At 28.0% G+C, this 26,849-nt stretch overlaps 1 protein-coding gene across 1 annotated transcript in view; it reads left to right on the forward strand.

Moving 5' to 3' along the window:
* LOC107436783 (teneurin-m) overlaps positions 1 to 26,849 on the forward strand; it is a 536,656-nt gene that overhangs the window by 131,054 nt on the left and 378,753 nt on the right. The gene's annotated exons all lie outside the window — the stretch shown is intronic.

Consider the following 26,849-nt stretch of genomic DNA (forward strand, 5'->3'; position numbering starts at 1 on the left):
AAGGTACCATCTACTGCGTTCTGTTTAAGACACCATAAATTCATTTAAACTTAATTTCAAAATCTAAAAGGTGGTCCACTTAATTTTCTTTTTACAATGTATTGCCGATCATTCAATTGGTTCATCTCTTAAAGTCAAAGATACATAAAATTTTACACTACAAATTTTTAAAGTATTTTTTTGTGATATTTTGCATAAATATTCATTTGTACCACTGCCATCTTATGTACAACTAATAAAGAAGAGAAATAGTAATAGTAGAATAGTAAAATTTTTAGATATTTTTTTAAAATTGCGTGTAAACATTACATAGCGTGTATAATATCAAATAAATAAATTAAAATTTAGGTAAGCATTCTCTTTTATTTACAATGGAAAGAAAATTTTATTAAATATCAAAGCAAAATTACCTAGATAATACTTTTTTTTTTTACTGAGTAAGTGACTAAAAATACAAAACTTATACTTGGACTTCGATAATGTTGATTTTGCACATTTATTTTGAATTTATTCAAAAGCAATAATACTTCAGATTTAGAAATAAAAAACAAATAATGAATATTTCATCTTATGTTCTTATGAATATGGATGTCTTAATGACTTTAAACAAATTCTTCATAAATTTTTGTTCATCTAACTACATGGTAATTGAGCTTCTAAATGGGTGCAAATTCATTTCGTCTTTGCTAATTGTTTGCTGTAATGGATATTACTAAATTCCGGATTACTTGAAAGCATTTGGAATATGTTACATTAGTATAAATGATATAGAAATAGTTTTATTAGGAAAAACGAAGGGAAACTAATGGAAGCTTTGCTTTTAATTTTTCTCATTACGTAATTATAAATAACTCTAACTTTTTCTATTTTTAATGTTTTAAGAAGTTTTTAATAAACACTTATATGTTTCCTGGTTATCAGCATCTGAATTCAATACATTTTTTAATGTATAGTGCGCAGAAAAAACGGACCATCCTGAATAATTTTGGTCTAATGATCGGGTATTCAAGTCAAAGGACTCAATTTTAATAGTTTGAGGGGGTGACTTCTAATATTCTAATTAATTAGTGCAGACGATATTTTAAGTTGCGAAATCTGACACAAAAACGTACTTACTCTGAATAAACGTACCTTTTTTTTCTCAACGAATTCGGATTTTTGACCCTTAAAATATAAGGGTTAGTCGTAGATTTAAAATTCAATTTCTCAGGAAGTTTCCTATCAATTTTTCATCAAATTTCGTATTTTGCCATACAAAGTTACATATTTTAAAATTATGTAAAAACCTTACCTAATGTAAAATTATGTTAAATTTTAATACCTTACAATTCAAAACTTTTTCTACCATTATATAATAAAATAATAAAAAATAATAAATGTTTACTAAAATTTATTTTTTGCGTGGAATTATCTTCGGATAAATGAATTTTATAATTGTGTGCAAAATATTTTTCAATTCACTTCACACTTTCTCGAGATATGGCAAATTACGCAAATGTAAAGTGATTAAATTATCCTAACTTTGCACAGTTGTCCTGATCGAATTTCGGAGACCATATTTCCCAGATTGTGACTACTCCTATATTTTGGGGGTCAGACATCCAAATCTGTTGTAAAAAAGGTATGTTTTTTCAGAGAAAGTACGTTTTTGTGTCTGGTTTCGTACTTAAAATATCGTCTGCACTAAATAATTAGCATATTTTAGACCCCCCCTCCAGTCATTAAGAATAATTCCTAGAAACTAAAAATCCGATCATTAGATGAAAGATTATTCAGGGTGGCCCGTTTCTTTTGGAGCACTCTATACATTGAACAACTGTATAAAAAAAATTATTTTTAGAATTTATCTTCCAGAGGTTAAAACTATTTTACTAATGAGCAAAATAAATTTATGTAAAGGATGATAATAAAGAATATGTAAGTATCACAATAAAATGTTTTACACATTTTGCGATGTATGAGAGAGCATTTAGCTTGACGGAGCATCAGCTTGAGAAAATGTTGGAAAATAATGATAAGCCATATTTTCAAATCGTTAAGGGGTTGATTGTTTCATAAATTGTTAATAAAAATATCGCAGTGTAATAAGCCACATTTTAAGTTGTATAGAGAAGAGTTTAGTAAAAACACTGCGATATCCATCTAAGCAATAAGATGTATAGATGTATAGTTCTTTTTTCTACTCTAAAAAAGAACCACAGTATGAGCTGGAAAATCTCTTTTAAACTGGAATTCCGTAACCTTTTCTAACACAGATACAGGTTTTATTTACGTAACATTGCTTAATAGCAGGTTTTATTTAAGTAACATTGTAACATTTAATAACATTATTTAAATCGAGATTATTACTAGAAAAGTTTGTGCAGTTTTAATTTACTAGCAGTGTTAGTGTTTTTCAAATACATGTACTGCAGTTTTTCCTTACAGTTTAGTTATATTGTAAAAAAAATCAAAAGACTTTTAGTGTATTTACATGGAAACAATAACTAGCAAAAGCTTGAATCAAAAATTTATCCTCTTGAAAGAATATAATTAATTACTATACATCTCTAAGACATTCGTGTACAAAATGTGTTTTTTTTTTTTTTTTGAATAAATAAATAAATAAATGAAGGAATGACTGACTGACTGACTGACTGAATGAATGAATGAATGAATGAATGAATGAATAAATAAATGAATGAATTCAATTAAATTAAATTAAATTAAATTAAATTAAATTAAATTAAATTAAATTAAATTAAATTAAATTAAATTAAATTAAATTAAATTAAATTAAATTAAATTAATAAAAGTTTGAGACATTAAATTCTTCCTTTCAACCAATGTTTCAAGAATACTTTTATTTTTTCGCAAACTACACCATTTTTTTTATTTTATATATTACCAGCAAATTTATACATTTCCACAATACAATTTACATGAAAACATGTATGCTGTGTTATTCCACAAAGGCGACTTTTCAAGTGAATATCTTTCTAAACTTATATTCTAACCTATAGTGAATATTTGAATAAATAAGAAACTTTGAAAACCGTTCTAAAAAAAGTGCTATATCACAATTGAATAGTCATATTCAGGTCTATATATGGACCTCCATGACACAAAAGACATTTCCATATAGAGTACCTTCCCCTTTCATTGAAGTATTTCACGTCATATTATATCAATCCATATCAAGTAGGGCAAAGATATACAAAATTTCCCAAGTAAAACATATATGTTGATAAAGGGAAGGGTTTTAACCCCGATTCCCGTTTACCCATTGTCGTCACTTTTTTGGTTGCATGTTGCAATACAAAAGATATTCTGCTAAGTAACGGATACCTTGCTGTGCCATTTGCGTCAGTATGTCTTCATGACACCCTGGGGTGCCATCGGTTTGGAGGGAAAAATCGCAGGTGTCAAGAGAGAGATGTTTCTTTTTTTTGCATGTTAAGTTGTTATGATGGAGGGGGTAATTTACCCGGGGAACTGAAAAGAGTTGTGAATGCAATGAAATATGGGATTTAATATGCAATAAATGTTGAATTTTTACTTAAATGTTTTAGCTTGGCTAAACTTGGTCGTTTTTTTTGGGGGGGGGGCTGATTCTAAGGCATTTTAGGGATTTTTCCAAAAGAATAAACATCTAGATGGTTTCCTTTTGTTGCGTTTCACTGCACTTAGGAAAACACTAAGTATAGTTAAAACTACGTAATAATATATATAATATAGTAAAACTTACATATAATATGGTTGAACTTATGGTGTTTCTATAGGAACACCAAAAAATATCGGTAATTTTTACCAAAGTGCTTTGGTAATGATTTTAGTAAAATTAGCAATAAAATATTGCTTTATAGCGTGCGATAAATTTTGATAAATGTGGTAAAATTGGGTAGTTTTATGATAATCTGTTAAAGCAGGCAAACAAACCATTTATTTGGTTAAATTTACTTTACGGTTTTGTATATTGAACTAAATGTGGGAAAAACTATAATTTGGAAAATAAGGACTTTCAATAAACCGTTGCCATGTGAAAGGAAAAACTATCCAACGAATCCTTAAATGCCGTATATTTTGGTGTTAATGCTAATATTAAAGTTTTTTTCTTTTTTACATGAAATATAAAACTTTTTTTGACTTTTCATAAATTATCTAAAATTGAACTTAGGATTTTCAATTTTTTACAGAATTTAACACACGCACAGACATTGTTTAAATGTAAAACTTTTTGTTAAACAATACTAAAAATGTATTTTAATAATTTTCTTTGCAACTTAAATTTGAAGAACGAAATACTGTAATGTCATGAAAATGTCATAAAAATAATGAAAAATCATGTTCACTTTTAATACTCAGTCAAATATGCAGCAAATATGTAGTCAAATAGTCAGTCAAATATACTTGCATAGTAATGACATTTCTGATAAAAGAAAACCATAATTCTGATAATGAGCCCAAAAATATATACGATTTAAATGGTTTATATATACGGTATATTTCTTATTCTACACATTTAGTTAAAATACAAAGCTGAAAAGTAAATTGAGCAAAACAAATGGTTTTTATGCCATTCTTTACGGTATATTGATAAAATGACCACATTTTACAGCATTTACTACCAAAGAGCTATATAATAATACCATATTTTATGGTTAATCTCTGTAAAAGTCATTACCAAAGAGCTTTGGTAAAAATCATCATGGTCTTTGTTCCCATAGCGTCAGAAATACGGTAAATTTTACCATATTCTAGTAGTTTTAGCTCTTTTCTCATCAAGCTTTTTTTTCTCTGGGCAGAATTTTGAATTTTTACAGGAGTTTAACTTTAGTACAGATATTTTCTTAATTTCATCACTTTTGTTTAATATTAAAATGTTTGAAAATTAGTCATTTTTAGAGCTAAATTTTGAAAAAGAAAAGTACTGAGGAGTACGCAAGAAAGTCATAAAAATCATATTAATAACTCAATCAATTCTTTAATAGTCATTCAATTATACTCTTTTTAATTTAGCACTAGCTTAAAGGCATAAAAAAATTTTAATTAAAAAAGAAAAAAAAATTTAGATTTTTTTTTTTCCTTTTTGATCAAATAATGTTCAAGTTCGGAAAAAAAATTACTGGTAAAATTACAGTTCTTGCATGATAATAACATTTCCAATAAAAGAAACCCATAATTCTGGAAAATAAAACCAAAATATACACTATTTAAACTGTTTAAATATACGGCATAATTCTTAGTAAAAATACAGAACTGAAAAGTAAATTTAAAAGAAAATTATTATGTAAAATTACCAAATTTTATCACATTTACTACTAAACAGCTAGGTAATAAAGCCATATTTTATTGTTTAATTACGTCAAAATTCATTACCAAAGCGCTAGTAGGAATTTTAGCAACATGCTATACTCAAACCCAGTTACCGAGTTTTAACTTAAAAGGCTTATTAGAAGTCGAGTAATATTTCTCACCAGCTGAAAAATATTGAATTAAAAAAATTGATTTTAATAGTAAACCTTCTATAAATAAGTTAAAACAAAAAGAGTCAACGCTTTAGTTAGTCTTTAAGTTAGTTAAGAAATTAAACGTAGTAACTGTAAATTTTATGTTTTCAGTGAGTGGGTGTCAGTTTTAGTGCTGTAACTTTGGATGTTGGCTTAATTTTTAGGAGACGAATTCCTCAGAGTAAAACAAGGCATGACACTTTTTTTTCTAATCAAAAGTTTAAATTTTTTTCATAAAAACTCTTTAGACTCTTAAATTTCTAAACTTCCGATATTCGTTGTATAAAGGAGAACAATGTTTCGTACGACATGATTAAAAATCAATTTTTTATTAAAAGTTATTTTTTATCTAAAAAGTTCATTTTCTATTAATAAATTTGTTCAGAAGGACAACAGCAATAATACTTGTATCTTTGCATTCTTTTGCATTCATTTTTTCACCTCAATTTTTAATTTTTATTCCTTTTCCTGAAAGCTTGATGTAAGCTTTTATCCAAGAATTTAAATGATCATTATGGATTCTCATAATCACTACTAGCTCTTTTTTTGTGGTTCGATTGTCTTATGACTTAGGAAAATAAATAAATAAAAATAAAGCATTGCTTCAGCCAAACACTGCATTCAGACAAACACTGCATGGGAAATTGATCTCTTTGTTTAATCATATTCCTAGAATGTATTTAGATAAAATCTGATGGTTTTCTGTTCACATTCAAGTTTTAATTTTTTAGTATTTTTACTTGTGAAGCATTTTTATGAACAATGCCTGATTTATTAATCGAAATCAGAATTCAAAGTTCAGATAAAAAAAATTTTAAATGTAAGATGAAATTTCCTATAAATTTAAATGAGCATTAGCATTTTTATTAAAAAAATGTTTTAGCACGTTCAATGCTCTTGAAAAAAATATATTTTTAAGAAACAGCATTCTTAATTCCATTAAAAAATCAGAATTGTTAATTGATACAAATAGCACGGCACACATTTTTAAAAGAATTTTTTTTTTAATCTTTAATATCTTTTAAAGCAAAAAGATATTATATCTCCTAAGAACAGAAATCGTAACTAAATTTAAAATTATTATTACTAGTTTTTCTCTTCAAAGAAAAATGTTCTTTAGAAGAGAAATTTTTAATTTTTATTTTTATATGTCGAATCATCGATAGTCAAAAAATATTTTTCTCTTTTATTAAATATAGTGAACTTTTTTAGCAGATTGAATTTAAGAATATACTCTTCTAATCAGGTATACTATTCTAATTGGAATTATTTCTGAAAAATGAGAAATTCCAGAAATATTCTAGCCTAATAATAAAAATAAGTTTGTATAGTTTGCATTTTGTTCGCAAAGACCGCGTTTGCCTTTCTTTTTTGTTGTTGCGCTTTTGTTAAATGTAATCGCCTTTGAATTGTGGTTTAAATTGATCCGCGTCTTACTGATGCATTTTATTTCTTTTCATATATCGTTGTGTTTTTTTAAACCTCTACTTAAGCAGTTTACCGACTCGACATAATTGTAAATAAATAAAATAATTTTATATTTATGCATCAAATATCACATTTCTTTCTACTCTTTTAATATCAAATTGTAATAAAACATTCCATGCTATTTCCATACAAATTGCAGGCTTTAAAGTTGAAATTGTAGTTTCCTGAATTGTTAAGAAGCATTTTTTTAATAAACAATATTTGAATAAAGTAGTAAGCTCCCGTTGCCTACTTTTCGTGGATAAAAGAAAGACCATTCCGCTCATAAATACATAACTAGTATAATTTTATGTAAGCACATTTTATTATAATGTTAGACGAGTACTTACGTATTATCTGGTCGAAATTTTGTGCCAAATCTGAACATAAATTTGCAAATGGTTCTAATTTAAATATTATCTCTTTTTTGTATCTCCTTTTTTTTGTCATATTTGTATCTTGCAATTTTTCTATAATCAATCACTACATAAAATAAATATAAGATACCAAATGAATCTGGTGCTATGTTTGCGAAAATGTACGTACGTACGTACCGTTAAGTGCAACAAAATAAAAGCATGCCTGCACTTGAAGCATAATAAATTGTACTTAGAAAAATTAAACTCATAAATTAGAGGCAATACGCAGTAATAAATGAGAAGTCACTTTACTTGTTAACAATATGTAGCGATAACCATATATCATATAACAGTTCGCATTTATTCTGATCTTTTTTCACAGTCGTTATCATTTTCGGTCTTCGTATTTTTAAAAATATCGATATATGTTCATGGGGAAAATATCATACAAGAAAAACACACTGAGCGTCAACGGCAAAACATTTATTTTAAAATCTTAAACTAAACCAAAGATTCATTATCGACATTTTACGCTAGAGATTGAACTGAACGGTGTGTGCTGCAGGTTCCGTTAAACTAATGGAAATATCGGAAGTGAAAGCAGAAAGTAATTTTAGAGTAAGCTACAAAACATATAACAGATCTGAAAGCCAACTGAACCACTAAAATCAACTACACTGGTCCTGTGAGGGTCTGAAAGCGCATGCTCAAACAATGAACGTAATAGTTTTCACTTTTTTATTTACGTCGAACTAGAGCTGCGCAATGGACTACTGGAGACGGTCTGTGAAATATCCCAGAAGACGATCTGGAGACAACATGCCTACTTCACATCCCGTAATACATGGAGGATACATTCGCACACCATCCATCCGCAGATCGTAATTTGACCTGAATCAGAACACTATCAATCTCTGATCCCGCACTCCTAGAGATATAGATTTATTTTTGGAACTTGGAAGACTTTGTGAGTCCAACATATTTAGCGTGCACTAGTCACCATTTTGTACACGAACAGTCTACATTTTCTAGATCGAACTCACGGCCTTCGGGCATAGGCCTAAGTAATAGTTTCTGCAGTCAAAGAACAGAACATGTTATTTAATTTATAAGAAATCAGGATTTTATATTCCAAATTGACACTTCTAGTTTCAACTGAAAAATATAAATAGCGGGATTTATATCTGACAACATCTATTCCCTCTCTTATTTTTTGTCTATTTATTTTTAACGTTTTGTTAAGTTTAACACCCGGAACAGCTGCGGACCTTACCGTTTTTTAATAGTGAGATGCAGACATTGCTGTATACAATGTAGATTAAAGTTAACTTAAGTAGTTAAAAATAATTTTTTTAAAATTAAAAGCAAATATCTTTCATTAAATATTTTTTTCTTCATTAAGCAATTTTTAGGTTTCTTGAACTTATCAATCGCTTCCATAAGTCTGAAATCAATATCATATCTAACCATTCTATGTTTCGATAATATTTTAAGTCTACATATAGTTAATCTTATATTAAATTCTTTGACATAATTTATTTAATGTCAGATTCTGTTTACAACTAAATGGAACAAGAAAAAAAGTCAAACAATTATTTAAAATGATTACGTGCTTCTACACATAAAACGCAAATGGAATTCTTAATAACAGATTGTAAACTTCAAACAAGAGACAAGGTATTTAACGAATGGAATTGCATGTCATAAATTATGAATTATTTTGTTGGCAACGGTGTCTGTATGGTGAGATTGTCTTTATTCAGTAGACTTAAGACGCAAATTGAGTTTTCTTTCGGAAATAAAAAAGAAGAGAAAGTGCTTTTTTGTATGCTTGATATGGTTTAGGAAAAAAAATATATACCTTACTTTAAAATTCCAGTTTATTAGGATGATAAATTGCCTTCAATCATGAAATCATATTCTTTAGCAATTTCAGCTGATATTAAATGTGTTTACTTAGTCGCCTCAGATTACTAAATATATAGACATTTTTAAGCAAAAAATATCCGAATTTTTAAAGAACTAAATGAAAAAAATTCTTGATGTTTGAATATGTATATGTTACAGGCAAAGGTAGAAAGCCAACATTTAACATACATTGCAGGCGTCAATGTCAAAAAACGATTGGCATTTTTAGTCAAAATTGCTTAAGGTAATCAAATGTTGGTCACGGTTACTTCTCATCAAGTAATGTAAAAGAACATTTTAGGTATTACACAGCACCAGGAACACCCTTGGAATTTTGTGCTGCTGATCATCACTTTGTGTAAAGTAGTTGTCTCAATTTTTGGTGTTCAAGTTTCTGGTTTTGATAGTTAATGGTAAATTTACAAGACGAGTATACCCGTCATGCAAACCGCAGTAGAGATTTGCTTTGACGTGTATTTACGTCAAACTCGCTTAACTATATAAAAGATTTCTAAAAAATAGCTTTCAAGTAATCACTTACCTTCAATCATGAAATTATACTCGTTAGCAATTTCAACTAATATTTAATGTCTTTAGTTAGTTGACTCAGATTGCTAAATATATAGTCATTTATATACATAGACTACTGATCTCAAACACTTCTTATGATATAGATAACGATGTAAAGATGAACAAGAGTTATCATTGCATTAGAATTTCAAAAAGGTACTATATTTTACAAATGCAAATAATTATTTGCAGCGAATTTCTAAGTAGAGTTTAAAGTAACTTTTAAGCAGGTTGTTTAAAAAAATCCAAAACACTAGTGTGATATAATGTCCATGATGAAATATTTGTCTGTGTAGAAAAGCAAGAAAAATTTTGCTTTTCCAATAATTACTTAACAATCCTTTGCTCAATAAATTGCTAAATTAATAATTGTTTTAATAGTAATTTAATGCTCACTGAGTGAAATACGTGTTTGTATTTCTACTACAAAGCAAATGAAACGATTAATTTTAATGTGCAATCGTTTTTTAAACTGATATTCTTCTGTAATTTGTACAAATTCTTCAGAAAGTCCATACACCCCTAGAAGTTTTCAGCGCCACCTGGGACGTTAGAGCTCCCGTAGGAAACCTAGGATCTAAATTTGTTAAAAAATACTCTACGCTAATCCGAGATATAAAATAGGCTTAACATTTACAGCTGTAGAAAAAAAAATGACCAAATGAAGAATTCTAAAATAATTTCAAGACGTTGTATAAATGTTTGGAATCAGCTTGCACTTTGACATTTCAAACTCATTTATCATCTTTTATTTTTACGTTTTTGACAAACAACATGCTTAAATTACAGCAATTAATAGATTTAAAACTAATCGATATTCTTCAAGAGACTAAAACATCTGGTCATTTTTATAAAGCATACAAAAAAAACTTGTTTTTATTTAATAACTAGGATAAAAGTCTATCTATCACATACACCGTAATTTGAGCATCTTTACGAACTAATCATTCAGGATATCTTAATTTTCAGAGCGTTTTAAAACGCGTATCTTTCCAATTGGTTTTTGATGGAAAAGTATCGATTAATTGAAACATCATTCTTAAGACTTAAGTAGTTGTCTAATGAAGTTAGATATTTCGGCGTAATTTAGTAAGTAATAGATCTTTTAGATCTTTTTTGCTAATCATTACTAACTTAACCATGAATTAATAATTTTTATAGTAAAATTAATATATCATGCGCTACATGCTCTGTACAACATTTTATTGAATTAATTTGTTTAATTTTTACTAAACTAAATATTTTTTATTATTTTCTCTTGTAAAGAATAATTTAGGTTATGAATATTTATTTCCTTACGTAATACTTTCAAACTCTATTATAATCAGAAAAAATAGTTGATTGAAATCGTATGATTTATTGCACGATTTTATACTAGGGGTCATTTTTCATTGAATAAAGAAATAGTTTTATTTCTTGTAAAAAAATAGCTTCGTCTGTACATAAATATGTATTTTCCTTCAATTTTTATTGTAAACTAAATAATAATCTGCATTATTTATTTATTTATTTTTTAAATTAAAATCATTAAAAATAATCCCACTAAAATAATTTGTTTTCATGTTGACAAAAATGGATTACACCAGTCCGATGTTCCTTAGCAATCTTCTCTCCGTCTTAAATATTTTTTAACGTTAGACTCAGTTTATACTGTATTTTTCATTACCGTGATTACACTGTTTCTTTTAAATATTTACTTTTTTTCCTTTCAACTCCAAAATTGAATGAAACCAATTAATTAGTAAATTTTATTACTTATACTTTTGTATGAAAACCGATCACATCCATTGAAAGAGGTTGAGGATATTATGGATCCACAATATCAAGAACAACGCCATGGTGATAATGTGGTCAACACCATGCAGAGGCCACCTTACTTTCCCAGACAAGTTGACTGCCATCGGTCTGAGCCTGAGTAAATTTTAAGCCACCATCGGGGATAGAAACCCATTACTACGCAGTCAACTTACTAATTTAGCCACTGCTCCATTAAAGCTCATTTATATCTTTTGAAAGTTTATTTTCTTTGCTTTAATACGAACCCGAAATCCCTAAACAACCCATAGTGATCTTTCATACTTTTTCCGTTTAGCTTTTCTTAACGTTTTATAAACAAAAAATTGCAAATTTGAACGAAATGAATGGAGAAAAAAAAACTTTTTATATAGCATTTTCACGTTTTTATCCTCATTTTGATAAAAAATTACAGTTAATAATTTACTAATAAAAAATATTTTATCATTCTCCTTATACAACTTCTCCGTACCACTGGTATTAGAAACTTTGCACCAGGAAATAAACTGCACTGCTCTAACTAGCTGAAATAAATAATACTGAACATAAATGGGCGCAATATTGCCAATGAAAGGTAGTAAGTGCTCAATGCAATAAACAGGTGCAGTATAGAAAAATTTTACCCTTTTATGAGCAATATTACTAACCATGTATATTTTGTTCTTAAACTCCACTTTGAAGCCGATTTTATCATTGTAATTCTGTTTCTGTTAATTGCTGATGTAAAATATACTTACTGCTTGACTGATCATGGGTAATAATTCTTTTGGCTAACCATCGGGCCATCCATGCTAGGTTTTCGAGGTTTTCCTTTCCATTTAACGTAAATATAGTTATTCATTAAAAAGACTTGTTGCCCTAATGTTTGATACAGGAGTTTCATTGTATTCTAAGTTGGTTTCACTATTTCAAGGTTACGAAGTTGAACATTGTTAATCATAAACTCAAAAAAAAGTCGGCTTTTCAAAGCTTTTTATAAAATAAAATACGATGAAATATAACAACAATTAAACGGCTATCAGCTGCAATATGCGCTTCACATCCTTTAATATCATTTGCAACAATAGACGCTTCATTCATCGCCTCCCAAGGAGGTGACCCAGTTTCTAATCCCAGCGGTGGCTGGGCAGGTTGAAATTAATTCTTTGCCCGTCTAGCTCCGATTACAGTGCTAACGTAAAATATCCTCAGTGATAGACGGATCATGGATTAGAATCCCCTTGCCGACGGGCTAACCGTGGGAAGTTTTCTTCATTTTCCTCGCCGATGTAATTAATGTAAATGCGGGTCAGTTTCTTCAAAAACTCCTCCATTAAGTCTAGTTTGTCTCAATGCATGATCCAAGTGTTCCCTTGTATTCTGATATGGTTTCAAAATTACAAGGCTACGGAGTTAAACATTGGTAGTAGTTAATTCAAAATTAGATCTGTGGTTATATAATATAACATAAAATAAAATATAAAATCATTGTAATATGCATTTAAAGGTAATAAAGTTATTTTTCTTCATGTCGTGATTGAAGATTCACCAATATTTAAACCTTGCATATAGTCACGTATTCCCAACAAGATAAAACTTTAAAAAAACTGGAATGCATTTTATCGCCTCTCACACTTTTATGAACGTTTTTGATAGCTGACAACTAAAGCTGTTCTAAAGATGAATATTTGAGCAAGTCTCCATTTCATTTTTTGTACGCCGTTCATCATTTTCCAATACAGAATAAAAACATATTTTCGACAAAAACACGGCGAAAAAAATCCTGTAAAATTGGGCACTGAATCTTGTTGAAAGAAATTGTGTTATGAATCCTACAGAGGGTACTAAGCGCTTTCTGATGGTAACATATTGAAGAAAAAATAAGTCTATAAACTAAATTCCAATGCCTGCTCTTTGTCTCGTAACTGCTTCCTGTTTCACGAATTCTACCGACTAGAGAATAATTTTCGGAGGTTTTTATTTGGATGGTGAGCAGTAAAGCCCGTTTTTACGATCCCTGACTTCTGTTTTATTTGGGAAAAGGGAAAAGGGGAACAGGAAAAACGGATGATAGGAAACCGTCAGCGGTTTTTGTTCTGGTTACTCTGTTATTGCGGTTGTAAGTCTCAATTACAACTTGTCTGGGCTTAGGTACTTCTTTATAACTGATTTCAAACGTGTCTGAGTATTATCGAATAGGTATGGGGGATCTGCTTTCAAAATTACAGCAGAATAATGTTTGTTTTAAAGTTCTAATCATTTGTGGGGCAGAAAAATTTTAATAACACTTTTATACAAAAAAAGTCGTGAGAATTGTGATCATTGTGCGATGTAGATGTCCAAAATCAAGAGATTTGGTTTATCTTTTTTCTTCTGGTTTATCAAAATGCAATGTAAGATATTCCGAATTGAATTACGTTTACAAAGTACCAGGATTCTGAGTGCATTATCTGTAAATTCCATATTCACCGCAAAAAATTATATCGTATTTTTTGCAGAAATATTTATTTAATTAAAGTTATTCATTGATTTTACTTTAATCATTACTGTAAAGATTACTTTACATCAGATTTTTTTTTGTTTCATAACATGTTCCTGCGAAAATAGTTTTTACCGTAAGAAATATCATCACCCTAAGTGCCGACACTTTTATACCTGGATTACGGTATAAAGTACCGGCACTTTGATTGCAGCATTCGTAAAATAAATTTTATTTTAAAGTCTATCTTTACCGTAAAATATTATGCCGCATTTTTTACAGTAATATTTATTTAAATCGAGTAGTTTAGTGATTTTAGCTGTAATTAGAGCTGTAAAATTACGGAACATCCGATTTTTTGTTCCATAACATGTTCCTGTGAAAATAGTTTTTACGGTAAAAAATAGTGTCACCCTGCTTACAGGTACTTTTACAGGTAAAATGTCAATAATTTTATATTTATAATTAACTTTCAAGCTACAAGTGGCTTTATTTTAGTTTATTTTTTGCAGGTTATAACAAAATATAGGCATTTTGTTTCGATTTCATAAAGATCTGTCTTGTTATGTCCTATTTTGTTTTTCTATTTTTACTTTTTAATCATTTGCTTATGAATAAAGCATGTACGTATAACAAATATAAATAGCTAAATTTTACTCACTTTTTATGATTATTATAAAATCAAATTTTTTTCATTCCGCAAAATCTGACTAATTATTTTTCGATTTTTTTCAATTATTTTTTTGTCATATTATTAAAAAATATGAAACTTAAATTTTTTTGATATTTCCATTAGTTTTACACATTTGATAAATTTATTGTTCATCGAATAACTTCTTCCTGGTTGAAATTGCAGTAAAATCAATTTTTAATTACTGAATTCATTCTTAATATTTCGGTGGCACTGCGTAAAGAATTTTCATGCTACTGAACATTACAAGTGGTGGCAACTACTTTACACAGAAGTAGTGTTTCAATAAGTGTTCCACTTTCCCAAATTCAAAGATAGTTCTTGGCATTGTGAAACAACTGAAATAAACTACTCGGTGTAAAGTAGTCGCCCCCATGTTTGTTATTCAGTAATATTAAACAATTTAATTTCAGTAAAATATGATTCATATATGAATCAGTAAAGTTACTTTTATGATACAGAAAAAAGCAAGAATCATAAATTTAGGATGCTAATATACTATGTTTCATAAAAGGAAATTAGATTATCAAATAAGAATACAACAGAGAGAGAGAGTATCAACATGAATTCGAACTAGCCTCTTTACAAACCGTTCAATCAGTAAAGAGGATTGTAAGTTGCGTGGTATTAAATAGGCTATTGGAGACTGGAATTACATTACTTTACATATTATAGCATGAGTGTTAAATGATCATTTGTTATTATTCTTATTTACTTTGATACTAATTATTATGAATGTTTAATTTATTTTCTTGCATTTTCATTTCACTTTGATAACCATTTTATATTGTATGCATATAAATTTTTTTTCAACAAACAGACAAAAACTTTATTGGGAACAAAAACAAGCACATAAATACAAAGAATGTATATATTTGTCGCCAAGAGGAAAATCCTGCCCAGGCGACAAAGTTAGGTAATACAATAAGTTTAAAATATAAATTTTTAAAAAAAGGGGGGGGGATATTACAATCATAAATTATTTTGCTCATCATATAATGTTGAACATTGCAATAAAATAAAAAATAAAAAAAATAAAAATACATAAAATCATATAAAAAAAAATAACAAAGGTAACATAAAAAATTCATTTGGAATGGCACAAGACTGGTATAAAAAATCAAATGCTTCCTTTAAAGCGAAAAATAGAAACCCAAATCATCAATGATCATCACAAATTGAAATAAAGCACGCTTGAAAGAAGAATATATTTGGATATTTTGCAACTGAAATGGTAATTTATTATATAATTTAGGTGCTAAGTAAAAAAACTGTTTTCGTGAAATTTCTTTTGTAAAATGGGGAATCTCATATATTATATTTCAGTCGGTCTCCTTTCAAATACATTAGTTTTTACATTCAGATACATTTGTATCTATTTTTATAATGATCATTATCTGCTAGTATTTTTTTGCATGCAATGTCAATTATCTGAACAGTAAGTCATATATTAATTAATTTATGTATAAATTTAGAAATAATCATATTACCATAGTTGGCAAATTAAGTAAGTAAAGCAGTTATACTTCAAACTTGCGTGTAGCAATTCCTCCAGGGGAAATTTTGCACACGACCTTCAGGTACAGTTATGAAACAAAGAATTGTTCCGGCTGGCGTGTGAGGTCAGTTGGATTGTGTAGATTGAGCGATATTTTTTTAAAATTTTATTTATTGCTAAATACTAAATTGTCTTGTCTTATTAATAAAACAGTGATTTTTTTAACTTGTTTTAGCCTAAGAACTCAACGAACCGAATTAACATGTTACAGCTATAATCAAATCAATCCGACAGGAATATAGTGGCAAATGATCGACTATGAACTTGAAATATGGCTTCAGGGGGCTCAATAGATAAGCCTAATTAGCGTTCGATATCCACCATCATAGATCGAAAACTCACATCTTCAGATCCCATAAACATCAAAACTCACAGTATATTACTTTTAACACAAATAAAATCTTCAGAAATAATATTGATAATTAATTCAATTCACTCATAATGTGTAGCTGGAGTCTTTTGTCATCGATTATATTACTTTTAAAACAAATAAAATCAAAATTTACGTGTTACAGCTACAATAAATTTTTCAAATCAATCCGACAAAAAGATAGTTGCAAATAATCAACTTGAAATTTTCACTGCACTCGATAGATAAGCCTAGTTAGGAATCGATGTCCGCCATCATGGATCAAAAATTCACGTCTTCAGATCACACAAACATCAAACCTCACAATTTATATCTTCAGAAATAATACTGGTAATTAAGTAAATTCACTCATTATGTGTAGCTGGAATCTTTTGTCATCGATTCTATTCCTTTTAACACAAATTAAATTAAAATTTATCTTTATTTTCGAAACTTTACGGAGCATTTGAAAATGACAACACATTCTCCAGTCTGAAACCAACCATGTATGAAGTAGATACACTTGACTTGGCGTAAGCTTTATCAATTATTGGTTATTGTTTTTAACTACGTCCTTTAAAATAAGTATGAACACTCGGTTAGGTAAAAATGTGAGATACTACGCAATTTTTGAGTTTTTCAACACCAAACTAGAAGAGGATACATTACAAATTTTACACAGCAATTTGTGCAGATCAGTGGAATATAAAAACTGTCCCATTTATCTTCGACAATGATATAATTCTCTAAAATTGCGATACAGTTTTAAAATTACACTACGAAAATTTAATAAACCACTCTAAACATTTAAAAAAAAATACAAAACAATAAGCAGATCACTTAATTTTGAATGCACATACTATGACAAGAATTCTTATGATTTTTCTTGTCTAAAATTTTTATTCAAACTTTTCTGTTTTCAGAAGTTAAAATCATTTGAGAGATGTTTTCAAAATGCATATTCTCATTACTTTAAAAATGGAAACTCGAAACTCATTACTCGAAACTTGCATTGATAATAAAAATTCCTTTGTTATTGTTTAAATAGTATTTTCTGCATTGTTCAAAAATATGTAAGTAATAGAATAAAATAAAATTATATCTAAAAATGCTTCAGTGTTTTATTTTTTGTTTTTTAGAAAAAAATCTCTATTATACCATGCAATGCATGAATCTCGGATTGTTGTTGAGATGAACATTTAAAAAAAAAAAATAAATAACTTCAAATTATCATAAAAAAATTTCGATTATATTTTAAAGCTATTTATCTATTTTATTTTATCATTTCGTTCCATATTGATTTTGCAGTCAATTTAATTATTGAAGCAAATAAAAAGACGAAGTTTCGAAATTGCTTTCATTCTGCGAAAATCCCATAAGATTACAATAGCATGTATATCCTAAATATCAATTTAGAAAATAAATAATAAATATTTTTATTTTACTTTTTGGTGCAACAATAATAACTATATTAAATATAACTGCATAACTATGTTTCACTATATTCAATCAATATCTTTTTATATACCCCTATATAACATATTAAATATCACCATAACAGCATTAGACTCATTAAGGTATGTTGTTCTATGATCTACTGGCTCATGAACTGCCTTATTGTGATAGCATTTTGAGGAATATATAGAAAATGGCATTAATAGGTCTGATTATAGCCATAACTCTGAGCAATACCTACACGAAATTACTGGGCAAATGTCGGACTATGAGCGAAGTTCCTGACAATCTATCATTGACTTAGGAACCAATAGATTTCATTCCATCCTCTGAAGACGACATTGATCAATACATTACACAAGATAGCTGATGGTTAAAGTATGCTAATGCAATTAAGAACCTACCCGGTGACAAAGTTGGCAGTGACAAACAGTTTACTTCAATTCACTTCATCTGATTTTCCTGATTGAAGAATGGCTGGTACAAAGACAGAGTTCATGTAAGAGCTACGCATTTCCTTTTTATTTTAATTCTACACTTAGGGCATCTTCCATACATGATTTAAAACAAAAGCCAAAGAAACATTAGTGAAATAAATGCATTATCAGTGACGATATTGTAGTTTTAAACAGTCAATTTTTACATAGATTTTATTCCAGAACATATCTTTATTTTGGAGGTTCAACAAAATTTCTATTTATATAAAGAGCATAAATTTAGCAACATGGAACTATTTTAATGAAACAAAATGCAACTCTTGAGTACAAATTCTGTGCATTGTAAGCACAGTGTCCAAATTTCTTGTTACCTACCATTTTTCACAGATAATAAACATTTCCTATTTTTATCGATGCAGAAATTTTTAAGCTGTATTTCTTAATTTTTGACAGTCATTTTGCCTCAAAAATCACGTGATATTCGACGAAAGGCGAATAGTTACATATTTGATAAATTGTGACTCCTTACTTACGCGTCATCTTAGTGCATTCTGGAAGTTCTCGAATATTTTAACTGTGATTTAAAACTCTGCACTGTGGGATGGTGCAGGTTTTAGCGCTACCTCTTGTAAAGCATGAAGGTGGTAATTGAATTCTGGTTTACTCACATGGATCCACTTCATGTTGTATTCCCAAATTAATTGCATCAATTGATAAGGGGCATTCAGAACAATGCTTTTGAAGTATTCTCAAATAAATGCAGATAATAATGTCTTGAATTTGACGAAATGATAGTTAGGATCATTTCTTGGGAAACAGTTGCATCAAAAACGAAGAAATATTTGCTAATTTTTAGTGGGGGAAATTTGAATTAAACCTGGTAAATGGGTAAAATCGGTATCTGTCATGCTTGAGAATATTGAATTTGATATTTATCAGAAGTCACATTAAATTAATTGCTAAAAGTTCTGTGTTGATTAAAGATCAATAAAATTAGAAAACACTGAGCACACTCTAAATTATTCCGGATCAAATTACGATAAAAAGTACAAGCATTCAGGGTACTAGAGTACTTTTTACCTGAAAATTTCATGGAACTAAAAATCTGATATACCGTAGTTTTTACAGTAATATTTATAATAAAATCACTGGATTACTGTAATTAAATAAATATTACTGTAAAAAATACGGCATAAAATTTTACGGTAAAAATGGATTTTTCCGTAAAATCTATTTTAGGACTGCGGCACTCAGGATATCAGTACTTTTTACCATAACTTTATTCTGAGTTTTTTACTGTGCAGAATATGTGAATGTCAACTCCAAAGGTTTGAACCTTTTGATTTTTATTCTGTTGCTTCTAATTACATGAAAATCATTTTTGTTATGTTCAACGCCTTATATCACATCGCTTAGGTATTATTTTAAATTATTCAAACAGGTTTCGTGTCAAATTTAAAACATATTACATTTTCTTTTCTATAAAATGGTATTGTTGGATAAAACCTAGTAAGCCGAGCAAAATCGGGTAGAATAATAGATTATTAGCTAGGCTAGTCAATATTCTAGAAGATTGGGTGCATCCTAAGAAGTAAGGGTATAATATCTCACTATAAACAATAGGCTAGTCATTATTCAAAGAAGACTACAGTACTTCACTACAAAAAATAAGCATATGAAGCCAGTACAGAAATAGAGAAGCATGAACAACATTTTTTTATGATATCTATTTTTAAATTTATTCAATCAACTTGATATAATATAAAATTACTTATCTTTCTTGATTTCAAGCCTCTGAGAATTTCACTGAGAAGAAATTTCATAGTAATAGTTTCGTACTAGAAACAAGATTTTTTATTATTTTAATATACATCCTGGTTTTTCCGAGGTTATCTAGTTTTGAAACTAGTTGTAAAACTTACCTAGGTTACCTAGTTGTAAAACCAAACTAGTTGAAAGCTAGTAATCTTCAGTTGTAAAACTGAGTATTACTATCATACTTCTAATAATGCATCAATATAGTTTTCTTTAACTTTGGCATGAATTAGATATTTTCTTTGGAAACTAAAGAGGAAATTAAAAAAAATGAGCAATTTCACACGTAGCTTCTCAAAAAGAAGAGATAACTAAAAGTACCCGAACTGTTTACCTTTCCCCTATTCATTTTAAAAATATGAATTTTGTTGTAGATATTTCATTTTGAAATGAAGAAAATAAATCTTTTGAGTTTTCAACAAACATACTTAAAAATACATTTATATCATAAAATTGTTAATAAATCTTAACTATCCAAGTGAACTTCGTCTATTGTGTAGTATTCAAAAAGATATAAATATTGAAAATAATCGCGCAGTTTAAAACAACTTTTGTAAAAATTAGAATCTCTATTTGCGATAAGCCACAATTAATTGCCATAAATTAAGGATTTCTTAAAAAAAATCTGTGAAAAAAGGAAGTTTAAATTAAATTCGATTGATATATTTCGTTACAAACTAATTTATAATTTTACATTTTGAGCATTTTACACTTCCTTTTGATTTTTAATACTTAATATGCATTTTGTATTAGTAATTTATCAGTATTTTACTAAAAAAATTAAAATAATTACAGAAATTCATCATGAGCAATAAATTACTCTATTATTTAATATTTTCTTTTTGTATACTTAATTAATTTTGAATAACAGTTTAACAAGAAAAATGCTAATATCCTTAGTATTGCGTTAAAATAAAATTAATCTTCCTTCATTTTAATAATTACATATTGTCTCGAAAAAACTAATAATTTAAACCTATTGATTGAATATTGACTTTTTCGAGGTAATAATGAAATGTTTGTTTAGGGTTTAAGTTCATTTTCATTTAGTATTCTAGATATTCATTTCTGCTGTTGATAAAATTATATGAGCGATAGTGAAGGTACTTCGACTCAGCGCAAAATTTTTTTTTCTGAGTAAAAAAGAAACTAATTACTTTTGCAGTTAAAACTTATCAACTTTTGCAGTTTATTTGCATATTCGTAATAAGTTTCGTTTTTGCAGTTAAAACTTATTACGAATATGCAATTCAAAAAAAGGTCACCTCAGCTACTTGGAACACCAAATCTAAGATACCATATGATTTAACGGAAACTACTGTGAAATTTTTTTAGCTCAGTATACCTCAATTTCTGATTTACAAATAATCTTTATAAACTTTGCAGTCTAGCAAAATCAAAAACAGGCAGGAAATTTCAAAAATTAATGTTTTTCTGACGAGGGATAAAATGGTTGTTTTAGGTATTTCTATGATTATTTATTTTAATAATCAATATAAACTCATGAAATTTTGATGTAGTATGCTTAGAAACAATTTAGTAACAGTCAAGAAATATCATTTTCGAAGCGCATGTTTATCTTCAAAAATCTTCCTTATCTTCAGAAAAGGCAAATCATGATCAAAATGTATCGATTCCAGTAATAAAAAATGATTAAATAGTCAACTTTTAAATGCCAACCAAATGAAAAAAAATTCTTCTTTTGCAATAAAATTGCCTACTATCAGGGGTACTACTACGACTAATTTAGAGCGTTTTAATTTTGTTAGTTAATGCTCTTTGATATATAGGCCTATATTTATGGAAGCCTTTTTCGATTCTTTGATAAACGAATTATATTACCTTCGATCTTTCCTTCTCGCATTGAAAAATTGCGTTGCTATCACTTCTGTACTCTCTAAAGTTATCACTTGATTACTTTTTCCATTTCACTCGATCACGTTTATTTTTGTATTTATTTACTTTGGATCAACACTACATTTAAAATTGTCCTTTTTCCATGCACATAAAATGTTTAACTCTCGTGCAGTAAAATTCTTTAACCAAAATACTATAATAATAACAAAATGGAAACTAAATCATGAATGATACAAAGTGAAAAAAAAATTGGAAATCTGTATAAAAAAATAGTTCTTTTTTTCTTTTTTTAAGAAAAAAAACTAAAGGTTTATTCTTTAATTCTGAACTGCTATCATGGAGTTGTATGATATCGATGCAAATAATACTAAGGATTTTTTTCTATTATTATTGAACAAATGAGTATTATAACTCATCTATTCAATTTCCTTGGTATACTTTTCCATACAAGGAAATTGATGTACATTAACGTAGAAATCTTATTTGGAATATACATTCAATGCACTTTACATGCTCAATTTTTTATCGAAGTAATAGTACCACAAGGTAGAAACTATAAACAGGCAATATTTTCAACTTACATTACATTATTTTCTAATCATAAATATAAAAGTATTAATGCAGAAGATTTATGGGGTTATAATTTTCATTACATGATTTTCAATAAATGATATATCATTATTATAATGAAAAAATTAGGAATTAGGCTATATTAGTCTATTCAACACATTTGGGCCGCATGTTTGATTTTCATTAACAGCATACTTAATTTTTATTCATGAAATTATAAGTTGAAACAAAGAAATTAAATTTAGCCTATATGCACAGTTGGGAAAAAAGGAAGAGAGTGGACCACCCTGAATAACTTCTGATCTAATAATTGAATGTTCATGTTCTGAAACTTGAACTTAATGATTCGAGAAGTTAATAACAATACGCTAAACAGTAAGCCCCCAGATTCTTTAAATTACCAAATTACAAAAATGTACTTATTTTTCTGAATAAATTTATTTTTATCAGACAGATTCAGATTACTGACTCACAACATATGGGGTCTGGTGCATTATGGAAAATATGGTCACAATAGTTTCGTCAGGAGAGCGGTCCAAAGTTTGGATCCCTTAATGATAATTTTAGTTTGTAAGTTTTTCGGCATACCTCGAGAATCTTTGGTGGAACTCAGGGAGGTCAATTTACTATTTTACGCTCTGTACAATTTAAATTACTCCCTATTCTCTTTATGAAATAGTACTATAATGTAGAAATTACGAATCATTAGTGAATTCGTTAAATTAATCAGATATTTTAAAAAGTATCTGTGCTTAAAATTTCTTAAATAATATTTGTCTTAGCTTTTAATCATTGCTGAGGTAAATATTAAATAGTTTTCTTTTAATGAGCAAACTTTTAAAAGTACAATCTGCATAAATTCATTACGTATTATGTTGTTCATAGTACAAGACGATTAACTGATATTATAATATATAGGTAAACATTTAATTTATCTTCTTACAATGTTTATAAATTTTGAAAGTATAAAACTGAAAAAGTGAAATTAAAAATAGAAAAAAATTAAGTTAATTAAAATATCTGAAGAAATAACATATATACAAGAACAAACATGTATATCCATTTCATTCCTAAAAGTCAAACAATTAAAGATTATAAATTAAAATTCAGTTATTAGGGAATCTAATTAAGGGGAAAATCTCTCATTAACTCAATTTAATTAAATAATAAACTAGCTTTAAATTAATTTTTAAAAAACTGGTTTAATAGAATATTATCCATTTAATTAAATTTTATATTCGTTCAGTAAGTATTTCACATTAATACATTTTTTGAGAGATAACTTGCTTTTCCTTAATTTGCTCATAAATTCAATTAAGTATAGAAGTAACTTTTTAAAAAGAAAAGTATTTAATTACATTTTTCAAAAAAATAAATAAATAATGAGAATTAAGATTATCTCATAGAATGAGTAGGAAAATTGAAAGAGAAAATAGCATAATCAACAAAATTCATGCCGTCGAAATTGTTTTACAAGCATTGAAGAATATTCTTTGTGTATATTATTATGTCAATATAGAAAATAATAATCATCTTATTTATAATGGATTCTTAAGTTTAATGAATGTTTTCTCAAGAATATCTAAAAATAAATAACTTAAGAAATATCTATATTATATAAAACTCTAATACGTACGTATGTATGTATGTATCAATAAAAATGACATTTCTTTTCTCGCACTGGCAACAGTTTTCATTTCTAATTGATTGGATTCGGCGCGCAAGAGCACGTAGTGAGCAACCAGATAACAATAACCAGAGTGAGCATTATCAGGTTGTTCAATTCAGATTCATGCACTAAAAACATGCTAAATATTTAATTTAAACTCAATTAGGAATTAATTAATTAATTGAAGTGAGAATGCTTTAAAAGGCCGCTGTTGAATTGATATTTTTCTACTGGGAGCTACCTAAACGTCTAAAAAACGTTTAAGTGTTTGTATTGAATGCATTGAATTTTTTTTATATTTCGCGTTTATTTATGCATTGAATTTTCACTCTTTAAATTGCAGAATATTAGTGAAGCAATATTTGATAATTTATTTTGCTAATATGTTTCTTATTTAGCTAATGTTTTGATTTTTTCACCATGTACAATCTAAATAGCTAATATACTTTTTTTAAAAGCCAATAAGAACATTGATAGAATTCTTCTACATAAGTACAATACTATGTCTTTGATAAAATACTATGTCTTTGATGATAATATATTATGTCTTTGTGCTAGAACACTGTGTTCATTGGCGAGCGAGCGCAGCGAGCCATGGTTCACGGCGTGAACCACATAGGATTGCGTAGCAATTCTCGGGGGTTGGCGAGCGTTAGCGAACAGGGGCGGAGCCTCCTAGTATAAAAATATATTATAAATAACTTAAATAATATATTTGATAAAAATATTCAAATTGATGTTTAACGATTTAGTTTTCTGAGATATTTTTATATTTAATAGAGTAAATTACAGTCGGACTTCTATTTAGCGAACTTCCATTTTGAGAATTTTTGTATTTTGCAATTTTTTTCGAGGAACCAAGATCATTTCGGAAATTTCCTTGTAACTTAAATTCTAAATAGTGAAATGCATTTTCTATTTAACGAACTTCTTTTTGAGATTCGCTTTCCCTATTTTCCAAAATAATTCGGAGCATTTCCTACTTGTTAACACATTTTATACGCATTTTATGGGGAAAATGCCCTTGAATTAAATTTTCGCTGCCATTTATTTTTAGAAAAAGAGATAAAATCCTCCTTTTTATTTGCATTTCATACCGGAATTCATGCCAAAAACCAAATAACGAGAATAACCGAAATTTTTAAAGCATGGAACTATGATGTTACAGATGGAAAAATCATAGATGTTACAGATTTAACTATTCGTGACAGTTTTGTTAAAGCTGGATTCTTAGTCAGAGCGGAAAACGAGGATGCTGTTCCTTCAGAAGAACTTAAAAAAATGTAGGTACAGTTAAGAGAGAAGCACGAAATTAATGTTGATGTACTGATAAATGATTTTCTTTTTATTGATTCTGAAGCAGCACCATAGAAACATTAACTGAATCTGATATTTTGGATAGTGTGAAAAATCAAAACAATACAGCAATAAATTGAGCGAAGAAAATGAAGACGGAAATAATGAAGGAATCACTTAACCTTCATATGATAAAATGTTAAAATCATTTCAGTTATATAAAATGTTAAAATCATTTCAGTTATATAAAATGTTAAAATCATTCGATAGTAGATAATAATTTACAAGATAAAGGTGTATCAGTTGCTATTTTAACTATGCCAAGTGTTTATGAATTTCAAATGTGGTTTTTCTATTTAACGAATTTTCCATATAACGAACTTTTTATCTTTTCCATATAACGGATACTTTTCCATATAACGGATTTAGGGACTTCGTTAAGTAGAGGTCTGACTGTACTTAGAAATTTGCTTTTTTCGCAATGAGAAATACTATTTTTTATTAAGAATAAAATAAATTATAAGTTCGCATTGTATGTGAATGCGATAGAAACGGGTTGAAAATGTTTTCTTTTTTTAATGTTTCAGTTTTTTTTAAAGTATCTGGCAATCTTCACTTCATTTCTTAGAATGGGAATGCTAGGTCTTTTATTTGCTTGTTTTGCGTTGAATTTTGCAAGCAATATTTATTTAGATTTTTAATTATATCTGCATTCTCTTTAATCATTTCTTCATTTATTGCTGATATTTTCAATTAAAACCACATTAATTTTTAATTAATTGTAGATTAATTCTTCATTATTTTTAATTTATTTACTGTCATTTTTAATTAATTATCCATACATTGTTTTTTAGTTAATTCTTGTTAACAAAGGATACCCTTTTAAGAGTTAATTATAACTAGAGCATAATTTTTCTGTTTATAATTTTACAAGCTATTTGTTATTTTCTCATTAATTTCACTAGCTTGTTGTTTGGTATCGTTTAAAAACATACAATTAAATTAACCTTTAAATCGAAAAAATGAAAGTATATATATAGTTTAACAGATCCATATGATTATATGTGTGCATAACACAAACGAACTAGTATAGAATCTTTCAGTCAC

Source organism: Parasteatoda tepidariorum, chromosome 4 (assembly GCF_043381705.1).
Source record: "Parasteatoda tepidariorum isolate YZ-2023 chromosome 4, CAS_Ptep_4.0, whole genome shotgun sequence".
Classification (NCBI taxonomy): Eukaryota; Metazoa; Arthropoda; class Arachnida; order Araneae; family Theridiidae; genus Parasteatoda; species Parasteatoda tepidariorum.